The 21977-nt window shown below is 45.8% G+C and overlaps 1 long non-coding RNA gene across 1 annotated transcript; it reads right to left on the minus strand.

Annotated features, from left to right (window-relative positions):
* Nucleotides 1-3909: 3909 nt before the first annotated feature.
* On the minus strand, nucleotides 3910-21356 carry LOC132658667 (uncharacterized). Its single transcript, XR_009598592.1, has 3 exons — nucleotides 20989-21356; nucleotides 19139-19265; nucleotides 3910-18943 (listed from the first exon to the last, which is right to left on the minus strand). It is a non-coding gene; the product is annotated as an uncharacterized LOC132658667 (long non-coding RNA).
* Nucleotides 21357-21977: the final 621 nt, after the last annotated feature.

A 21977-nucleotide genomic window follows, 5' to 3' on the forward strand; every position in this document is an offset into this window, starting at 1 on the left:
CTGGATGTGTGCCCAACAGTGGGATGGCTGGATAGTATGGCAACTCAGATTTTAGCTTTTTGCGGAACCTCCATACTATGTTCCATAGTGGCTGCACCAAATAGTCAAAACACTTTATTGTGGTTTTTGCAGGAAGGAATAGGTAAGGCAGGGTAAGCAGGTTCAGGATCGGGTAGTTTGATAGTTTGAATAATTGATAGCAGCCTCTGGGTTGTAAGAGTGGTCCCCAGTTGTCCATTGCCTGGACCTAGGGTGATTAGGGCAGAAAATAATTGTCTGGAGTGTAATAGCCGGACAAGGGAGGTGGTTCAGGGTAAAGACTCTGGATTGGCCAGTTGGCATTTGAAAAGTATGCTCCCCAGTGAGTGGTCTTCTGTCTCTTAAGAACTGACTAAGCTCTGAGAGTGTCAGTCACCCCCTAGTCTGCAAGGCCCCAGATGCCAGAGCATCAAAAATATAGAAAATAAGAAAATACAGGTAATACGGAAACGGTCAAAGACTGAGCTAAAGAGATAAAAAGTGACGAGGAAGCAGGCAGAGAGGCGGGAGGGCCGTGGCTTTTGGTGGGAGCAGGATGAAACTTGTGAAACAAAGTTAGAAATGCTCTGTGTTTGGGAAAACACTCATCGTAGCATCACCATGGATGGAGGCAGACAGGCAGAATGTACTGGTTAGATGTAGCTTTCTTATACGGAGATGGCAATGGCACCCCACTCCAGTATGCTTGCCTGGAAAATCCCATGGACGGAGGAGCCTGGAAGTCTGCAGTCCATGGGGTTGCTGAGGGTCGGACACAACTGAGCGGCTTCACTTTCACTTTTCACTTTCATGCATTGGAGAAGGAAATGACAACCCACTCCAGTGTTCTTGCCTGGAGAATCCCAGGGACGGGGGAGCCTGGTGGGCTGCCATCTATGGGGTCGCACAGAGTGAGACACGACTGAAGTGACTCAGCAGCAGCAGCAGCAGCAGCAGCTTTCTTACATAGCCGGGAGCCTGGGACTATAGTGAAGGGCCGAGGCAGCCACTCAAGGAAGCTACCCAGGGTCCAGGCTTCCTGTGGCTTCCTGTCCGCCAGCCTTTACCTGTGGCTTTTGTTCACACGGTAACCAGATCCACCTGCCTACCAGCACTGAGTCCAAGTCCCAAGCAGGAAGAAAGACAAGGTTCAGTGACAGAAGGCAAATTCTGGCTGACAGTTTTCCTTTTAATCTGGAATTCACTTTCCTGGAACCCTACCTTTTAGATTTCTGCTTACATTTTATTGGCCAGAACTGGGCCACTTTGGCTTATCCCAGGAAACAAGAATTCTGGGAGAGGTAATTGTTCTAACATATACATTGCTGCCTCAAGCTACTCAGATTCTAATGGTAATGATGAATCCATATATGAATGAATTCTATTTCGCAGTGTCCACCAGACAGGGAAAAAGGAAATGGATTTTTTTTCCTTCAACTAATAGATGAGACAAACCACACAAAGGACTTTAGCGCAATGCTTAGCGCAGAGTGTGTGTTCAAAAATAAACCTTGCTTCTGCTGCTACTCCTGTTACTAACATTAATAAAATGTACTACTTCATCAGAAAAGTAAAGTAAAATAAAAGTGAGTTTCGCAAGCAGCAAACCCTTCCAGGACCAGGACCATGTTTTAAGTAATTCTGCTATTACCTACAGCAATCTGTTTGTGGCTGGCATGTCGACTGCGCCTCTGGGGGGATGGTGATGAAGCTCTTGCGGACCTGACACAATCAGACCTCTCCGCTACCTGCACACTTGGTTGAAACAGCCACATGTTTAATCCTGTCTACGCGTGACTGATGGGATGGTGTGAATCCTCAGGCGCTTCTGGGGGCGTCATGCCATCACTGGGCATGGGAGGCTAGCTGAGAAAACAAGGGTTATATTACTCCTGAAGGTAAATGCCTGGGGTACAGAGGGCTAGGGCAGCGAAAGTTGATTTCCTCGGAGCTGGAGTTTATCCAGCGTCTTGGCAAGGCGGAGGGTAGAAATGTGCTTCTAAATGCTGAAATGTTTCTCAGGAAGGATGTCTCACTTCTGGCTGTGAGAATAAGCTCTTTCCAACTGTATTTGTCTAGGGCTTTCAGACTAGGAGATAGAAAGGACTCCTGAACAGGAAGACTTCTGCTAGTCTCCCCACTCGAGGGAGGTGATGCGTGATGGGCACTTTCTTGCCTCCAGCGTGGCCACGTTATCCGCTTTTACCTGACGGTGTGCTCAGCGGGGACAGGGGCAGACTCTGGACTCTCTCTCTCACACACACACACACAATGGGCCTGGTTCTTCAGGTTGTCTAATTTATTTTTACGTTAAGATTTGGCTGCTGGACTTGGTTAAACCATCTGTCACTTTTACGACTGCTAAGTGGTGGGCTGAAATCTCAAAGTATGTCAAGAGTAGGGGACTAACAGGACTGTGATCCTTCACTCTTATCACATTCCTGTACGAATACCCAGCTTCTCCTCAACCCCCAGATTCACAAATCACAGAACATGAAGGTCGTTTGATTCAAGCCCCTTACTTTCCAGTTAGCAGAAGTGTGATCCAGAGAAGGAGAGCACCTTGCTCTCCGTTACAACGCGGCAGGTGACGAGGCCACGAGCAGACCCCGGTCCCCTGTCTTCAAGTCCGTCTACTTCCTGACGGGCCCCCACTGTCTCCCCGTGCGCATCTGCTCCTTGGCAGCCCGAGCGAGCGGAGTGCTCATGGCAGCTTAATTAGCCATAAATACTCTCTTAATAAACCCACTCTGTTATGGGTTGTTTCTGTTAGAAGGAATTATTATTGCCACAACATAAATTTCCTGAAAAAGATATGGTTGGGTCACACAATGTAGCCTATTATGAGAACCAGGGTAATAAAACAGCCAGATTATTTATGTGTCTCTCTGGGTTCCTGAGGCTTATCTCACAGAAAAAGAGCCAAGATGTTGAGACAAACGGAGAAGTGGATGCGAGTGGCTGTGAGCAGGACGGCAATTTGTTCGGCACCATTTCTGCAAAAAGATTAAGACCTGACCTGGCTAGGGATGAGCACGATTTCTCAGGGAGGTGAGCAGCCGTTCTTGTCCTCGCTGAGGACAAAGGAACTGGGGCCAACCCGCAACAGAAGCCATGCTCACTCCATAACATAGCAGGACCACACGTCTGTGAAGGGTTTGGGGTCCAAAGGTGTTTTGGGGTCAGTGATGAGTTGTGTGAACTGCCCTCTGTGCTTGGTTGGATCATGAGCCCCTGTGGACTCAGAGGGCTAGGGAATGCCACATGAACCTCCACCCTGAGATGACTCCCCCGAGGGCACCTACCCTGGCAGGGGTGGTGATCCACATCCCCCCTCCCCACACCAGACACCCAACTGACGGGAGAGGCTAAGGACCATGAAGGCAGCTCCCCAGCCCCAGCTGGGTCCCGCTGGCTCCTGTCATGCCAGCGAGGTCATTTGCTGAGGCTGAGCATCCTGGGCCTGACCTCCAGCTGGACTGCTGCTGCCCACTTGCTTCTTTCTAGACCAGGAGTTGCTTTCAGGTCCAAGACTCTCTGAATGCTTTTATGATGCCCGCTGTCAGTTGGTGAAAAGTGGAAGTGAAAGTCACTCAGTCGTGTCTGACTTTTTGCAAGTCAGACAGTCCATGGAATTCTCCAACCAAGAATACTGGAGTAAGTAGCCGTTCCCTTCTCCAGGGGATCTTCCCAACCCAGAGATCGAGCCCAGCTCTCCCACATTGCAGGCGGATTCTTCTCTAGCTGAGCCACCAGGGAAGCCTGGCAGGGGGGTACAAGTAGCTGGTCTCTCATCTGGCACCATAGTGACTTGGAAAAAAGAGAAAAAATACTCTTTTCCTAAAGGAAGTACCACCAGAGTGCTATGTTTACCATAAATCACCCAGAATCTTTTAAATAAACCAGGCTTAAATTTATTTCAGTTCACATCTTGACAAAGCGAATTTCTGATCATACATAGAGTTGGGAAGTGGGCAGGACCGCTCAGGGGGAAGCCCAGCCCTTCGTCCCGTGCCTAGCCTCCCCTGCCCAGTAACTCCCCTGCCCCACCGTGCTCCTGGGGGCACCGGTACTGGCAGGACGCGGGCGGGTAGGCCTGTGCTGGCTCGTGCCATGAGGTGGCACTCACTTTGTCTTTCGATTTACACCTTAAGTTGTGATTTCCTACAATGGCAGGGAAAATAGATAATTTACTTTCCCTACAAATGGAGCCAGTCAAGCTCTCTTCTAGTACAATGAGAGCAGCTACGCCCCTTCCCACACCCTGCCACAGCGGCACTGGGGCGTGGGAGGGGCAATCGGGCGAACACCACCCTCTAAACATCACATCTGTCGGTTAGCACTTCAGTGGACTGATATTCTTGTTGGCCGAAGCTCGATTTCAGTTGCCAGCTAGACTTCAACAAGCTGGATACACTTTTTCAAAAACCTAGAACAACCTAAATAACCTCCAGCGATACTGCATTACCCAGAATTAGCCTTTGATATACTGCGGGGTTGTCTGCTGTCTGAGGATCAGCTTTAGGCCACCAGTGTTTACGTTTTCTTCTGACAGTTTGTTCAGAAGTCCCACATGTGGGGAAGAGCAGGATGTTTCAGTCTGAAGGGATCCCTGGAAGAAATATTCACCACTTGACAGGAAAGGGTCATGACCCTGCTTGTATCGATTATGCAAAGCCTGGGCCATTGAACCAAGAGAGATTATTGCTGCTGCTGATTTAAGTTGGATCTCAGAGTCTGAAGCAAACAGTGTAAGAACACCTGGTGAAATCAGCTCCTGCCTTCAAGCAATAGCCTTATTTCTTCCCTTGAGAAGGAAAATGTTCTCCTTAAATCACATGCCCACCTGGAGGTGCTAAGAAGGCCTGGCCCAACTGCCTGGCCCTTGGGTTTCACACCTGTCCTGTGTCCAGTCCAGGGCACTACCTACAAAGAGGCACTGCTCCCACCTTTGTGCCGAGAGGCACAGCATCCCTGAGCTGCAGGATATCTACACCCCTGCTGAGTCCACCGAGTCCTTCCCAGATACCGAGCCCCCTCCCAAAACAGATCTGGACTGGAAGAGCCTTTAGAAACACTGGGCCTCGTGGGAGGTGGGCAAGGACTCCATGGTGACTGCGGGCCCCTGACAGGTAGGCCGGGAACACAGCAGCTGTGCTTTGCTTTCTGGGGCTTTACCCTCCCCAATTCTGTTCTCACATCTTCCATCATCAGTCCCCTGCTCTGAATCCTTCAGGGGCTCCCAGTGATGGGTGTGAGCTCCAAACTGGGTGGTGCGCGCTCCCTGCAGGGCTCATTCCCGTGGGCTCTCCGCACCCCATTCATCCCTGCCACATGGGATACCACTCTTCTCCACATTTTCAGTGCAGAGTCTTGCCTCTGGATCTTTGCCCAGTTTATCCCTCTGCCTAGAATCCATTTCCTTTCTTTTCCTACCTGATGAACTCCTAATCATCCTTCTGGACCCAGACAGCCTTCCCCAGCTGCCCTTTCGTTCTCCCGTTCTATCTGATTGGTTCCAGAATTGACTGATCTTTCCTTTACATTCCCGTGGCACTGTGCACCATGCCGCTCTTACGTCCCTCACTGCGGTGCCTTGGGAACCATCGCCTCCACTGAACTATGAACATCTACTCCATTTTTGCTCCCCAGCTTCTAGGAAAGTCCCTGGCACTTTCTAAGAGCTCAGTTAATTACATGGACTGTGTGCTTCAGTTAGCATTGCCAGATTCCCCCAAACATTTCCAGGGGAATACAAAATACCAGGCTTGGCTAAATACTCAGGCTGAAGGAAGACAGCATTGTGGGTCACTGATGAACAAGCGGGGAAACATATCAGGAAGTGCACGCAATGCCTGACCGGCCAACATCTTGAGGCCTGGAGGGCAGGCAGAGGGCTGCCGGCTCCTAATGGCAATCTGCTTCTGGTCTGTCCTGGAAATAAAGCATAAGGAGGATTTTTGCAGTGGTGGGGCAGGCTGACCAATTGCAGGACAATCTTATCCAGACACCTGAAAGCTCCAGGGTGTGGTTTGCCTCGCACAAAGACCAGTCCTTGGCAACCTGCCCCACTTGGGCCCACACACGTCTTGCACAGAACAAAATGCAATGGACAAGCCCCACGTCAGCCCTGACAGCAGTTTTTGTACTTTGCAATGCAAACTACCAGCTTTGGTTGAAGTCCCTAGCACCTTAATTCTGAAGATTGTGCAGCATCTTTGAAGGGGGGCGCACCGAGCACTTTGTAAGTGGAGCAGCATCACGCTTCCTTTACTGCCTCTGCTTGAGAGATTCCTGCAGGGAGGGAAGACACTGCCCAGGAGCCCCAGACTACAGGGAGGTGCGGAGTGCCGATGCAGAGAGGCGCCACAACCCTCCAGCGCTCCGGCAGCCCCGGGACACACCTCCCTACCTAAAGAGAATTAGGCTTGGTCACAACAGAGTGATGGAGGAGGAGGCCAGTAACAGGTGAAAAAGTGGAAGACAGCTGACAAAACCAGGAAGGCAAGACAAACCCCCGCCAGTTAAGGAGAATCGGGAGCATAAGGAAGCTGTTTTCCGAAGAGCGGCGTTCTGGAGACCTGAGTGAGGATCATGTAGTTTATATGTGAAGGCATCGATGACCAGTGCGAAAACTCACTGTGACCTGGTGAGAGCTGATTTGGGAAGTCACCACAGATGGAAATAGAAAAGAACGCAATCAGGCTGTTACTAATGATACCTCCTACTGCTCAGAAGCCAGAACTGAAGCTCCTCTGGAAGCCTTTCACGCGGAGTCCCATTGCCTTTCCTCTGGAGAGGACTTCCCTCTGAAACTCTAGCTCTGGCAGCCGCTACACAGCCGCGCGCACACCATGCACTGGTACCCTGCTCTGCAGCAGAATTATCGTCTATCGCCCTTACTAAGCCCATCTGAGTCCCTCAGCTCCTTCCTGGAAGACGTCCAGAGGGCATTTAGAGCCCTCCCAGCCGGTGAAAGAGTGCAGTCAACCTTTCTCGGCTGCCAGCGCTGGGACAAGTCACTTCGCTGGTTCTTTCCCCTTCACTCACACGCGCAACAGTAGGCCTCTCCCATGCCCCTTTCCCTGAAGTCTCTGTATAGAAGCACTCCTTCTCGCTGATAAAAAGCAAACTGTGCCTCAGTCTCACCTCTCTCAAACTGCTCTCATCCTTCTTCTATCCAGAGGAAGATCTGCATACAGAGACTGTCAGACTGACCAGCCGTTTCCTCAAACCCCTGCACCCCCACCCCCAGCTCCCTTCCTCCGCCGCCAGCTGCCTGGCCCCTAGGCATGGAGGGTCTCGGGGTTTACAGCCAGTGGTCTTCCCGTCCCTCTCTTGCGTGGTTCTGTGACGTCCTTCATCGAGCTCGCCCGTCTCCTAGGACGCGGGAGGACGCTCGACTCTCGAGTTTCTTCTGAGCACTGCAGCTGCGTTAGCTCAGTCCCCTCCTAATACTGTAGAAGTTGACATATTTAGACTTATTTTGTCATTCTTTTTTTATTTTTCATTTACTGTATTTTTCTTTATTTATTTCTCCTTTCCTACATTTCTGTTATACTTATCCAGACTTAATTCACCCTATTCCTTTATTCTCTAACAGTTTAGAATTACATGTTCTATTTCAATTAGTTTTATTAGCTACCATTACATTTTAGTGTGCATACTAGACTTTGCGAAGTATGACGTTAGATTTTTAGCTTCCTCCCAGACAATACAAGAACTTTAGAGTGATTTTGGCCAGCATATTTTCTCTTCCAATGTGCCAGCTCATTGTATTGACTAGTGTTTTCCTTCCCCTTTTCATAAATCCCCAATTTTAGTCATTTTAAAAATTGTTGACAGGTGTACTTTTTCCTTCCTGAATGTTATTTTACTGAGAGGCCTCCCTTCTGATTTAAAACTTCTTTCTGGCTGAATTTTATTTTTTAAGTCTTTCCTTAAGTCTTGTAGAATCCATCAGATTTTCTACATGGACCATCATGTCATCTGTGAACAAAGACAGTTTCAATTCTTCCTTTCCAACCTGGATAACTTTTATTTCCTGTTGTGCCTAATTGCCCTGGCAAGAGCTTCCAGTAAAACACTGAATAGAAATGGTAAATGCAGACACCTTGTTCTGTTTGGATCGTAAAAGAAAAGCATTCAGCTTTCAGCATTATGCGTGAACGCTAACTGTAAGCTATTCCCCTACATGCCCTTTATCAGATCATGAAAGTTCCTCTCTATTTCCAGTTTTCTGGGAGTTTTTATCAGGAATAGATGTTGGATTATGTTTCTTAAATTTATTGAGATGATCACATTTTTTCTATTTCAGTTTGTTAATATGATGAATTGCGTTGATTGGTTTTCAAATGCTAAATTAACCTTGCATTCTTAGAGTAAATACGTTTTGTCATGATCCATTTTATATATCATTGGATTAAACTTGCTGAAATTTTGTTAAGAACTTCTGCATCTCTGTTCATAGGGAAATAAGCCCTCACATATTTAGTCAAATGATTTTTGACGTAAGTGCCACAATCATTCAGTAGAGGAAAAGACGGTCTTTTCAACAAATAGCCCTGAGAAAACTAAGTATTTGCATGCAAAAATAATAATAAAGTTGGACCCTTACTTAACACCATATACAAAAATTAACTCAAAATAGACCATGATCTACACATAACACCTACCGCTGTAAAACTCCTAGAAGAACACCGAAGACAAAAGCTTCAAAATATTGGATTTGGCAATTATTTCTCGGATATATCACTAGAAGCACAGGCAGCAAAAGAAAAAGATAGGCCAATTAGACATCATGAAAATATTTGTGCGTAAGAAACACAAGTAAAAAGGCTGCCCACAGAATGGCAGAAAACATTTGCAAGTCATGTAGCTGATAAGGGATTAGTATAGAGAATGCACAAAGAACTCTCACAACTCAACAGCAACAGCGACAAAAACAGCCTGATTTTAAAATGAGAAAAAGACTTCTTGAGACACTCTCCAAAGAAGATACACGACAGATGGCCAACAAGAACATGAAAAGATGCTCAACTTTGCCAACCATCCGAGAAATGCAAATCTAACAACAAGCTGTCAGCTCACACCATTAGGTTGACCTCTACCATGAAAGAGAGAACAAACGTGTTGCCCTTGTTGCACTATACATGTAAAACAGATAACTAGTAAGGATCTGTTGTATAGAGCAGGGGACTTTGCTCCATACTCTGCAATGACCTATATAGGAGAAGAATCTGAAAAGGAGTGGAAACGTGTATACGTATAACTGTTTCGCTTTGCTATACGGCAGAAACTAACACAGCACTGTAAATCAACTGCACTCTCATGACTTTAATTTATTAATTACTTTTAAAAGAAAATCAGTGTTGGGGAGAAGGAGCAGAAATGGGAACGCTGTGGACTGTTGGCAGGAATGTAAAATTTTATAGCCACTGTGGAAAATAGTATGGCAGCTCCTCAAATAGTATGGCGGTTCTTTTAAAAAAAGAATTAACATATGATCCAGAAATTCTACCACTTAGTATATACCGAAAAGAATTGAAGACAGGGTCTTGAAGAAATATTTGAACACTCATGTTCCTAAAAGCATTATTCACAATAACTAAAGAGTCTAACTCAAGAGTCTATTGATGGATAAATGGATAAACAAAATGTGAGATAGATTTAAGACATGAATAGCTATCTATCCACATATCTATATATGTAGATATATATGGCTTTGATATATATCAATATATATTGAATAATGGAATATTATTCAGATTCAGACTTAAAAAGAAAGAAAACTCTGATACTTGCTATAATTTGGATGACCTTGAAAACCTTACGCCAAGTGAAACAGCCAGTTATAAAATGACAAATGTTGCATTATCCCACTCATATTAGGCATATATGAAGGAAAATGGAATGGAGGTTGCTAGGTCGAGAGAAAGGGAGAAATGGGAAGTTAGTGTTTAATGGGCAGAGTTTCAGTCTGGGATGATGAAAAGGCTCTGGAGGCGGGTGGGGTGACGGCTGTGCTCAGCGCCACTGATTGTCCACTGAAAGGTGGCGAAGGCGGCCAACGGTGGGCTAGGAACATTCCACCACAGTAAGAGTGAGCTGGGAGAGAAAGCAAGTGTCTTCTCCTTCAGATACGCTTGCCTGAGTCAGTCTGGTCTCCTGACTTCTATGTATGGGAACTCTGGCAAGCGGCCCGGCGCGCCGCTGGACTTTCAGGAGCACACACGTAGTTTGCTCTCTTCCCTTTTGCTGCGAGTAGGTCTGAAGTGTGTCCTCACTACTCCCCACCAGACAATGGCAACCATGTGAGGTCGTGACTGTGTTCATTAACTTGACTGTGGTAATCACTTTGCAAGGCGTGTGTGTGTGTGTGTGTGTGTGTATACATATATATATATACATATAGCAGTATCAAGTTGTCCAGCTTTAAAAAAATCACATTCATAATCTAAACATATAAATTTTTTCAGTCATACTTCAAAAGGCCGGAAAAATTATAAATTACATTAAATTTAATCAAATAGTATTAAAAAGTACCCATGTCTGCCCCTCAGTGCCCTAGTTCTACCCAGAGGGGGAGGGCAGCCATATTGACCCTAAGGAAGCAGGGCCCTCAACAGGAAGAGGGCATGATCAAGACCACACCATCAGTTCTCCTCAGTCCCAAAGGAAGGAACTGATTAACCAGACAACAGCAGAGGGTGAATCAGTTTTGCCCTGGAAATAGCTAAAATTGCTAAGCATGTAATCATTTATTCAACAAATATTTATTGAGTGACCATTGTATGTTAGGCATTCTAACGATGAGTGCAGTGGCCTTGACTAAAACTTTACTCATGATAGCTGTCATATCCCATGACATTCTAGGGAAAATAATGCGTTAAGGGGACTTCTCCTGTGTCCAGGACCATTGAGTTAGGTGAGCCCCCTTTCTGGAAGACACTGGATCTTTTTAGACAGTTAAGACAAATGAGTCCAGGCAAGAGAAAGCAGGAGTCCAAAGGCATCCACTGACATCTCAATCCCCAGGATGGCCCCAGCTTCAGAACCTTGATCTGTTCCTGGGAACTCAGCTCCTTCTCATCCCCAGGGGAGGCCAAGCTTGAGAACAGTGCTGTGAAGTTGTTTCTGAGAAACTAGCAGGAGAGTAAGATGTCCAAATAAGCGAGAGGCCATCAATGTTATTCTGTCAGTTAATCACCAGGCAAAGAGTTGTTGTGGCTGTTCACTCGTTGAGTTGTGTCCCAACTCTTTGAAACCCTGTGAACTACAGCATGCCAGGCTTCCTTGTCCTTCACTATCTCCTGGAGTTTGCTCAAACTCTCATCCATTGAGTCAGTTATTAAATACTTATTATGCAACAAGCATGGTTCTAGATGCTGAAAATGTACCAACACAGGTGAAATTCTCTCCCCTCCTGGAACTAATCTTTAGTGGAAATACAGACAAGAAGCAAATGAATCAGTACGCTGTATGATAGGGACTGATAAAGGCTATGAAAGGGCCCACAGGATGGGAAATGTCGGGGAAGCTGGGATGGCAGAGGGAATTTCAAGTAGGAGTCGGGAAAAGTCCTGAGAATTGCCATCTGAGCAGACTCCAGGAAAGCTCCCGTGGCCCCAGCAGCCATCCAGACAGGGGGGCTGTTGGTGTGCCAGGAGCTGGAGCCACAGGTGGGTGGGCATAGGTGCATAAGGAATAGGTGCAGACTGAGAGGAGAAGAGGGCTGAGCATGAGACTCAGAAGCACAGCGTTTAGAGCTAAAGGACCCCGGGAGTTCACAGCAGGAAGAGATCAGGAGAGAAAACAGGCAACTGTGTCAATGCTTCTAGGATAAAAAGCTCAGGGATTAACAGGAGCTCTGCTTGACTGCATGGCTGGTTACTGGACTCCACGAACTCAATCCTCCTGGCACTAGACCCCAGAAGGAAGGAATGTTATCATATGTAACTTTTTAAGTAAATTGAAGTGGGGAGCCTACTAGATTTGCTACTAAGAAAGCACGGGTGACCCCAAGAGGGGCAAGAGCTTCAGAGGCACGGCAGGCAAGGGGAGAGATGCCATTTTGGTGAGGCAAGTGCGGCTGTGGTGAAAATCCCGGCTTCTAGGCTCCCTGGCGGGAAGCTTCCCAAGGGCTTCTTATTATACTGAAAAGACCAAGCAGAGCCTTGGCGTACGTTCTGCTCAGCTCTGCCTCCTGCCCGTTCTGCTCAAGCCCCTCTGACCTACTTGACGGGTCCCCACCCGCTACTTATGCTCAGCACACAGGGCCACGATGTTGGGGCCACGTGAATCTTCAGGCTCACCATAGCCCAGGTGCCTAGGAACTACCATGCTGATCTTAGGCACTCAGTACGATGTCCTCACTTTTATTTGTATTACTATCATGAAGTTTGAACTGCTAGACTTTGAAAATTAAACCACAGACTTCATCTGGAGCTTCCTGGTGGCCATGGTAAAACAGGAAAATAAAGTGACTGACATTAGCCATGAAGTAAAGACATAAAAACCCTTTAGAGCAAGGTATGGTTGTCAGAGAGCTTGCTCTGTCCAAATTATCACTGTGACCTCACTGAGCAACACAAAAGAAAATATGTTTAGTGCTAATTTTGCAGTGAATAAATAAATCCTATATAATTATTTCTTCTTTAATTCTTTCAAGTAAACCACAGTGAAGGCCGAAGAACACCCACGGCACAGGAATCATTTTGACTCAGCCTGCTGCTGTTGCAGTTGCTCACTCGCCCCATTGTGTCCAGCTCTCTGCGACCCCGTGGGCTGCAGCGCGCCGGGCCTCTCTGCCCACTGGAGGAGGGAATGGCAGACCACCCAGTGTACTTGCCATGAGAAACTCATGAACTATATAAAAGGACAAAGAGATAGATACGACACCAACAGACGTGCGGGCCAGGTCTGAAGGTGTCCAATCTGCTACTGGGGAAGAGTGGAGAAGAGCTAACAGCTCCAGAGAGAAAGAAGGGGCTGGGCCAAAGCAGAAGCAGCGCTCAGCTGTGGACGTGTCTGCTGATAAAAGTGAGATCTGATGCTGCAAAGAACACTATTGCATAGGAACTCGGAATGTTAGGTCCATGAATCAAGGTAAATTGGACGTGGTCAAACAGGAGATGGTAAGAATAAACATCAACATCTTAGGAATCAGTGAACTAGACTGGACAGGAATGGGCGAATTTAATTCAGATGACCATTATATCTATGATTGTGGGCAAGAATCCCATAGAAGACATGGAGTAGCCCTCATAATCAACAGAAGAGTGTGAAATGCAGTACTTGGGTGCAAGCTCAAAAATGACAGAATTCAGCCTCACACCCAACAAAAGAAAATTCTTGCACTGACCTTATTGACAGTGTGGATCATCCTCTCCTTTTTATTTTAGAGGCACACATTTAACTAGTGCTTCAAAAGTGTTTACATTTCGTCTGTCCTCAGTAACTCTGAAATATGTGCTGCATACCCGTTTTACAGATGCAGAAACTGAGGTTCACAGCCTACATTCACAGAGCTCATAGGCATAGACATAAGGCTTGAACTGAGGTCTGTTCGTCTGGTATAAGCATTGGCAAACTGCGCTGGAAGAGCTGATCTTCTTGCTGTTTTTATAAATAAAGTTTTGTTGGGACCCGACACACTCATTCAGATGTGCCATCCACGGCTGCTCTCGCACGGTAGTGGCAGACTCGAGTAGTTCCATATGGTCTGCAAAATCAAAAACGCTGCAGCCTTTTATAAATACGGTTACCTCCCCCTGCTCCAGACTTCGTGTTCGTCCCTTTCATCAGTCTGCTGCCATCACAAATATGTCTCAGTTTATCTGTTGCTATGAGGGAAAGAAGAGGCTTCGTACAAAAATAGAAGAAAATGTAAATTGGGAGCTCTATGTACGAAATTATCTTGTTACTAAAACATCAAAGAAGAATGTTTTGTAAACACATTTTCTAGTGGAGAAGTTTTCATCTTTTTTTTCTTTTCTTTCTGACCACTTAACTGAAAAGACGTATATGAAAAGGATATTAGAAAGCTACAGTGAGGTCATCGCACTGCAGCGCATGGAGCAAACTGCAGGCAGCTCTGATTCCGCACTCCGGGGCTTCAAAGCAAGCAGAATTAAGTGGCCCCACTGATATTTATAGGGAGAACACCAGTCTTCAGTGGGTGACTTAAATGTAACTCTGTATTTAATCAGGTTAACACAAGTCCAGCAAATTAACTGGTATTTAACAGGTCTTCCCATTTAATATAATTTTCACTTTCTCTATGCATTTCTGGAGCGATTATAATAAATGAGTCACAGTATGTGCTTTGAAGTGATACCCCAGAACTGTACACAAAGTTTCACTCAGAAAGGGGTCCCTCATATTTACTTTCAGAATGATCTTGGGAGCAAAGCAATGATGACGATGACGACGATGGTCAAGAGTCATGCAGCTGGGCCTGTCCCTGTTTGTGCCCCTAAGAGGACAGGAAGCAGAGGAGCCCACCGGGGGTGGCCCGTCTGCAGAACAGATGCTCCCCGTGCAGTCACACTCAGCAAGGACGTGTACAGAGAGTGTGAGGTTATTGATTAGAATCTGGGTTCAGGGACACGGCTTCTCCAGGGCTCCCTGTAAGGGCTAAATGTGGTGCTGCCACCAGATCAGGAAGTGACTTGGGGGGTGGGGGAGGAGGCAGTCCCACTGCACACAGACGCTGTGGGTGAAACGTCTGGCTGCCTGGCGGTGGGAGCACAGGCTGTGGTGGTAGCCACCCCTGGGGGCTCAGATCCAGGCTACAGGTTTCTAAGCAAGTCATCTAAACTCTGGACCTCAGTACTTCAATCTGTAAAACGGAGTTAGCAGTTTCTTCCTCTGAGAGTTCCTCAGTGCTACACGTAGAGTATCCGGAGCGAAGGGAGAAGTTAATGATTGTGCATTATTTTCGTTATTACCTCAGATTGCCTATTTCATGACACTGATGGTCTCTCTCTAATTAACAGTATGTTACATTAAAATATGTGCTCTTCATTCATGTAATAAATGTTCCTCTGGCAACTATTATGTGCCAAATTGGAACTAGTTCTGGATTATAGAAAACTTTATAAGGCTTAAGTCCTATCTTCAGAGAACTGACAACATAGAAAGGAAAATAGAGGTATGCAATTACCGAAAATAATGAGAATCATTATTGATAATTACAGCAATAATTATTATTAATAAATAGCAACAATTAATAATCTGGGGCCTCAAAATGTGCCAATGGTATGTGAGCTGTAGACTGTTCTCTGGTATACAGAGTACACCCTTATACTTTTAGACCTCACGACAGCCACCAAGTTAACCACCATTTCTACAGATGAGGACTTTGAGATCTGACAGGCCAAATAATTTGTCCAGGGCCACCCAGCAAGCACAGGCAGAGGTGGAGCCTGGATTGAGTTTTGTCATGAGACTGAGTAGAGCAGAGGCCATCGGGAAACTCTTCTGCTACCAGTTTAGGAAGAAAATTACAGATCGGGGTTCTGCAATGGGTCCTGGGATCGATGCAGCTTTACCAAGGCTTCCCGCAGCCACAGTTCCCTCACCATCCTCCAGAATGGGAACAGGAAGAGCTTCAACCTGGCCACAGTCCAGTGATATGAACACAATGAAGTTAATCTTTGATGCACGAGCCTCAGCCGATGAGCACCAGCTCAGACGGTGAGTCCCCAGGGAGATGAACCTCAGCCTGGAGGCCCAGGGAGTCAGTCCATCGGGTGAACATGCCATTGTTTTAGCTGGGCACCCTCAGTCTGGAGGATTCCGCTGGGCTGAAAGAGTGAACTCCTTTTCCTCAATTAAGGAAGATGCAGCTCAGCCTCCCAAGGGTCACTTGAGATGTCCCACTGATTAAAGATGTTCCGTGTCATTATCTAGGGAAAGGAGTGGATTTTGTTTCTTAAAGAGGACTAACCTGTATCCGCATGGACTTCAGAGATTCATGGCTCCAGAGGTGTCTTAGCAATGGTCTGAGGTATCTCCCCAATACAGGCCTTCTTTCCTCTGCTCAGACACTCAGTACTCCCTTCGCAAAGCAGGTAACCCCTTTCGGTCACCGTGAGGCATTAAAATACCTTTGCATTTAAGCTCAAGCCTTCCTTCCTGTGACGTCTGCCCTCCAGGTCTGTCTGAGCAGTCGCTTTCAGTCCTTCACGAGAGTCTTCAGAGACGGAGGCTATGTCTTAGTGAAATCCTTTCCAGGATCAATAATCCAGTCTCCTTTACAAATTCTTCTCATGAGAAGGCGTCTTGTTATTTAATCGCTCAGTCATACCTGACTCTTTGTAACCCCAGGGACTGCAGCATGCCAGGCTTCCCTGTCCTTCACTATTCCCCAGAATTTGCTCAAAGTCATGTCCATTCAGTTGGTGATGCCATCCAACCATCTCGTCCTCTGTCATCCCCTTCTCCTCCTGCCTTCTATCTTTCCCAGCATCGGGGTCTTTTCCAATAAGCCGGCTCTTCACATCAGGTGGCCAAAGTATTGGAGTTTCATCTTCAGCATCAGTCCTTCCAATGAATATTCAGGGTTGATCTCCTTGAAGTTCAAGGGACTCTCAGGAGTTTTCTCCAGCACCACAGTCTGAAGGCATCAACTCTTCATCGCTCAGGTGTCAGTCCCTGGCTTGTTCATGAGTTTTCAGGGTCCTTGGAGCTGAGCCGGATTTCTTGCCGCAGGACAGTCCTGGTTCCCCATGACTCACTATGTGCTTAACTAAAGCCAGTGTCTCCTTAAGATGTTGCATCTGCCCAGCTAGACTTCTTCCATATTATGCTTATGAAATGAATTTCTGGAATCTAATTTTAGAGCCTTCTGTTTACTTTTAGGAAGCTTCACAGAGTTTGTCTTAGCTCACTTTACGATTTTTCAAATTTATTTGAGATCATGATTCTGTGTTTCATCATATATGCTTTCATATTGTAAGTTATCAGAATATTAGGTAAATATTAGGCTTCCATGGTGTCCCTCAACCCACTGGTCAAATGTTAGAGAGAGGATACATTCAATGACACAGCGCTGCGGCCATCAGCTAGAGCCAATCTCAACTTGACAAAGAGCCCATATTTAACATTCTTAGATGTGATTGTTTCTGAAACAACAGAAGTTAACTGGAAATCCAGTAGACCAGAGGTGATTTCAGAGAGCCAGACCTGCAGCACTTGCCTTCAGGGGAAGACAGCGTCTCCTGTCCTCAGAACCGAAACCTCTGTGTTCTCCTCTTTATGTTTTGGATCCACTGTCCTAGACCAGTCCTTACTCTGTTGATCCAGGATCTAACTTAGATTCTCAGCCCACCTTTTAGGCCCAGAGTTCTGCAACCCTGAGCGGACTCTCCAGGCACAGCTTCCTAAAGCAGGTATTTTCACTGTCCTCGCTGTTGTTAATCTTGCTCTAAGGGTACACAATTTCTCTCCAGTTCCCCCAGCAGACTCTTGGGGAAAATCAGTGTATGTGTGTGTGAGAGAGAGAGAGAGAGTGTGTGTGTGTGTGAGTGTGTGTGTGTGTGTGTGAAGTGTGTGTGTGTAAAGGGGTGAAGCCAAAAGGCCTGAATCCTCCCGCTAAGCAGGCCTCCTCCCATCCTTCTTTTCATAGCTAATTTAGTTAAGTGTTTAAACAATGTAAATCTGGCAGCTCTCCTCCGTTAAAGCCGAAGATTGAGGACAGCTGCCGCCAGCTACCAGCCCTCTAGTCCACCCTCCACCAGCTTTCCTGAAATAGCAAGGCCCGCTTCCGTCCCTGCTTCCCTGGAATAACCCTGGGGGAAGGATACTCCACTTCCTACGCCCAGACTGCATTATTTATTACCACCTCAGGAGTCCATATTTGGAGAAAAAAATATCACCACCATGTGGAATGAAATCATGCCCTTGCAAATAACTGATGTAAGCATTTGAATTCAAAGGGGCTCTCAAGGAGACTGTGTACGTATACAAATAGGCGTGCACTTCTCAGACGGAGAGTCTGTGCCCTGACAGGCGGGGTGATTCAGGACAGGACAAGTGGGGCTCCGGCAACCTCAGGGGCCCTGAGGAGCTTTTCTTCTTCACCTGGATGAGGACATCCAGGGAGTTCATCTCCTTAAAAACATGAAGTCACTATGAGTCGGGGTTAAAATGGAGCCCACAGTACATTGGAGGAACTATTTCCAAGCTTTTTCTTAATCATCTACTTACTAAAAACAATCTGTTCACCTTGAACCAGGTGACTTGGTCTTTAGGCAAGATCACTCCTGTCCGAAAACACGTGGTCTCCCCAATTCCTGCCCTCGATGGCCCTGCAGAGCTTCAGTGATGTTCCCTCCGAGGTGCACAGCGGCTGTAACTTCTGCAACAAACGCATTCCAGAAATCACATGGAACCCGAACAGCAGTTTGCAACATACTACGAATATTCAGTATTTAAGGTCCCTTGAGTTAGTTTGTGTGGTGAAGAAGCACTTTATAAATCACTCTATAAAAGGTCACATGTGCTCCTGCAGTGGTCCTCAAAATGAGGCATGGCTTCCCGAGTTACACAGTTTATATCTCCAGAGCACCTTAGGTGCCGTAATAAAGACTGCGCTTTCTAAAACACAGCCCTTCTAGAGTGAGTCACTCTGGTTCTATAACAGCAATCCTCTGAAGTATGTACATCTGAAATCCAAGGCAGGAGTGAAAATGAGCAAAAGTCACTGACCTCATGTTGGAAACAGAAAATGCTTGCTTCACAGACACTAGGCTTTAATTCCGTCATTGACCAAAGGGTCGACAGTTTCCATGCAGATGGAGAAGCAGAGCTTGCGAGTCACCCACAGTGGGTCAGCGCCCAGCTTCTCCTCGTTCCCTTTCTAATGCTTGGCAGCGGGCTCTCCTGGGCTTCCCTGGTGGCTCAGCGGTAAAGATTCTGCCTGTCAGTGCAGGAGACCCAAGTTCAGTTCCTGATCTGGGAAGACTCTCTGCAGAAGGAAATGGCAACCCACTCCAGGATTCTTACCTGAGAAATCCCATGGACAGGAGAGCCTGGTAGGCTACCGCCCACAAGTTCACAAAAGAGCCGGACACGACTTAGCGGCTAAAAAATAACAGCAATGGACTCTCCTTACCTCCTGTCTACGGCACATGAGGGAGACATACTCATCGCAGGCTCTCGGTCGATATTTTCTGATGACAATAGCCGTCATCACAGGGGTCGCTCCGCAGCACTGAGTAGTCTGCAGCACAGCCGAGAACCTGGGCCCACGGATGGAGTTTTAACTGCTAGAATCTACTAAGATATTCTTTGTGACGAAATTGTAGAAATATTCTAAGTATATGTACCTTCTCCATTTGGGGGATACAAATAAGTTACAGTGTTTGAACCCGCTACACCCTTACTCCTTGCCCACTAGATCAGTCCCAATACAAGCATGTCAACATCACCTACCACAACAGCCTTCTCTTCTTCTTGTTTATTGCCAGAGACTGTTTACCACCTTTAATGTTTTTACAGTCGCCATAGAAGAGTGCGACCTGTTACATCTTTATTGTGGATTTTTTTCTTTCAGTGGAATAAATTAACATCGCTTATCATATTGACCGTGTCAGCCTTGGGTTTCACCATGTCTCCTATTCATATCCCATTCTTGCCCTGCTTTTGTTTGGATTCATCTACTGTATTGTTGCTCATTGCCTTATTTTTATTACTTTTGGATTGACTGGGTACACTAATACAACATTTAATTTTCACGCAATGTAAAAGTCTGTGATTCAAAATGAGTTTATCCTGATCATCGTATTAACAAGATTTATGTGCTTAGTCTCATTTCTTCTGTGTTGTTTTATGGTTCTGTTTGAAATTTCTATTGGAGTACAGTCGCTTTACAAGGTTGTGTCAGTCCTGCTATACAGCAAAGTGAATCGGCTATGCCTTTTTATACTGACTGCAGTTATCTTTAACTTTTCTCCTGTGATTTTGGAAGTCATTTCTAACATTTTTATCCTATTAGTAGTGACATTTAATAAAAATGTATTGAAATCTATTTTCGGTAATTCCCATCATCCAACGTAGGACAATGCCAACTGGTTATTCCTTGGGAAATATGAAGAATTTGCTTTTACTTCTTTAAAATGTCAACCCACATTTTAACTGATGATACCATTTGAATCACAGTCCTCTTATCCTCATAATTCTGTGGACAATTCTGTCTTCATGTTGCAAAGGAGAAGTGGGAGGTGAGCTTTATCTGCATGGATTCTCAATCTGTTTTAATTCTTGGAATTAAAATAAATTGTTGAGATAAATCTAAGCATCAAAAACTTTTCATTAGTTCTGACTGCTTTTCAGGAAATGCAAGCCTCTCAGAAAAGCTGCTCCCAGATAGTCCTTTAATAATGGCTTCACTTTTATTGGTTCTTTTCCTGAGATTCCTAATGCTTACATGGTAAACACCTCTTGTCCATGCTTTCTATATATTCTCTCATTCTATCTATTTATCTTTTTTTCTCTGAGTTCTGTGATATAAAAGTTGATGTCTGTTCCATCAGACCTGTTTGTGGCAGGATCCATTTTGCTGTTCACTTCTTACATTTCAATCTGAAATGAACATTTTAAAAGAAAATCTCCATGCTGGCTTTCATAACCTTTTTGTTTTTCTCTTTATAGTTCTTTGCTCAAATTTCATAAAAGAAATGTCCTTTTGAAGTTTTTTAGACACACAAATCAGGAGTGTTCTCTAAATTTCCCCTGTCTCTTGTAGAATCTATATTTCATAGAAAAATATTTTCTCTGATTCCTCAGAGTGATCCCTTCTGTTGAACTCTGCTATCTTTTCATTTGCCTGGCTATTTTTTCTGTGTGCTCATCATTACAAAGAGAGCACAATATTCGTCCAGGACCAGGACCTGAGATCACAGTCTGAATTGTTTCGACCCAAGGGAAGGGAAGGGAAGAAAAGATACGTTTAGATTTACTCACGTTTTACTTTGCTGGTTCAGCAGCCTGAGGAGCAGGGGAACTTGGGAGTGAACCAGTGGAGACGGCTCTGCATGGAGCTCTGCATCTCTGCTCAGCGTCTTTCCTGAGTTTGGAAGGCATCGGGAGTTTTCTGGGACTCTCCTGCTCTTTTCTGAGCACTCACCGAGGCTCACTCCTATTCTTGGTGTGGGCTCACTGTCCACAACAGGTGTTATCTAGGGGTTGGAGCCACCATGGGTGTGTGGACGGAATGGCATAGTTTTCCATCTGCTGAATCCCTTAATGTCCCCAGTGTCTCTCCCCCACAGCACACTGCCAGGCAAAGCGACTGCAGAGTGTCGGACGGAGTCTTCCAGCCTTTCCTCCCCGAGCTTCCTGGGTGAATTGCTCCTTACATGTGAGGAACTGCACACCCTCCTAGTGCTCATCTGAAAGAAACTCCAGGACATTTGGGGTATGAAGCTGTCACGCTCCCCTACTCTCTACAGCTGATTCACTTTTTCTTGTTTTGCTAACAACTGAACATGTTAGCATGAAAGTGGCTGAAGATATTTTCTCATATTTCACAGTATACACGTTGTGCAGAATTTTCCTCCTGGAACTAAAAGAGTCCAATTTTCTTTCCTTTGAAACAAATGGCGTGTAACATGCTGTATAAACCCCATTTTAATTTGGAAGCTGCTCTATGGAATATATTGTCCAAATTAACAATGAGTCCCATTGTCAAACGTATTCTCAATACAAAACGCAGTCATAGATTATCAAAATTCGCAAGCTGGTCAGTGTTCTTTTCTATAGGTTTCTGGCGGGATGTTTTGCAGATAACATTTTGTGTAGGAAGCAATCATGGCTTCATTCCATGATAGGCAAGTTGCCAGGAAATACTAAATCAAGTGGCAATAGAGTCCCTAAAGAAAGTTGCTCCTGATTTATGATGATAGTTCCAACAATACTGCTGAACTTTTTACACATGGAAATGACCACTGAGT

Source organism: Ovis aries, chromosome 25 (assembly GCF_016772045.2).
Source record: "Ovis aries strain OAR_USU_Benz2616 breed Rambouillet chromosome 25, ARS-UI_Ramb_v3.0, whole genome shotgun sequence".
Taxonomy (NCBI): Eukaryota; Metazoa; Chordata; class Mammalia; order Artiodactyla; family Bovidae; genus Ovis; species Ovis aries.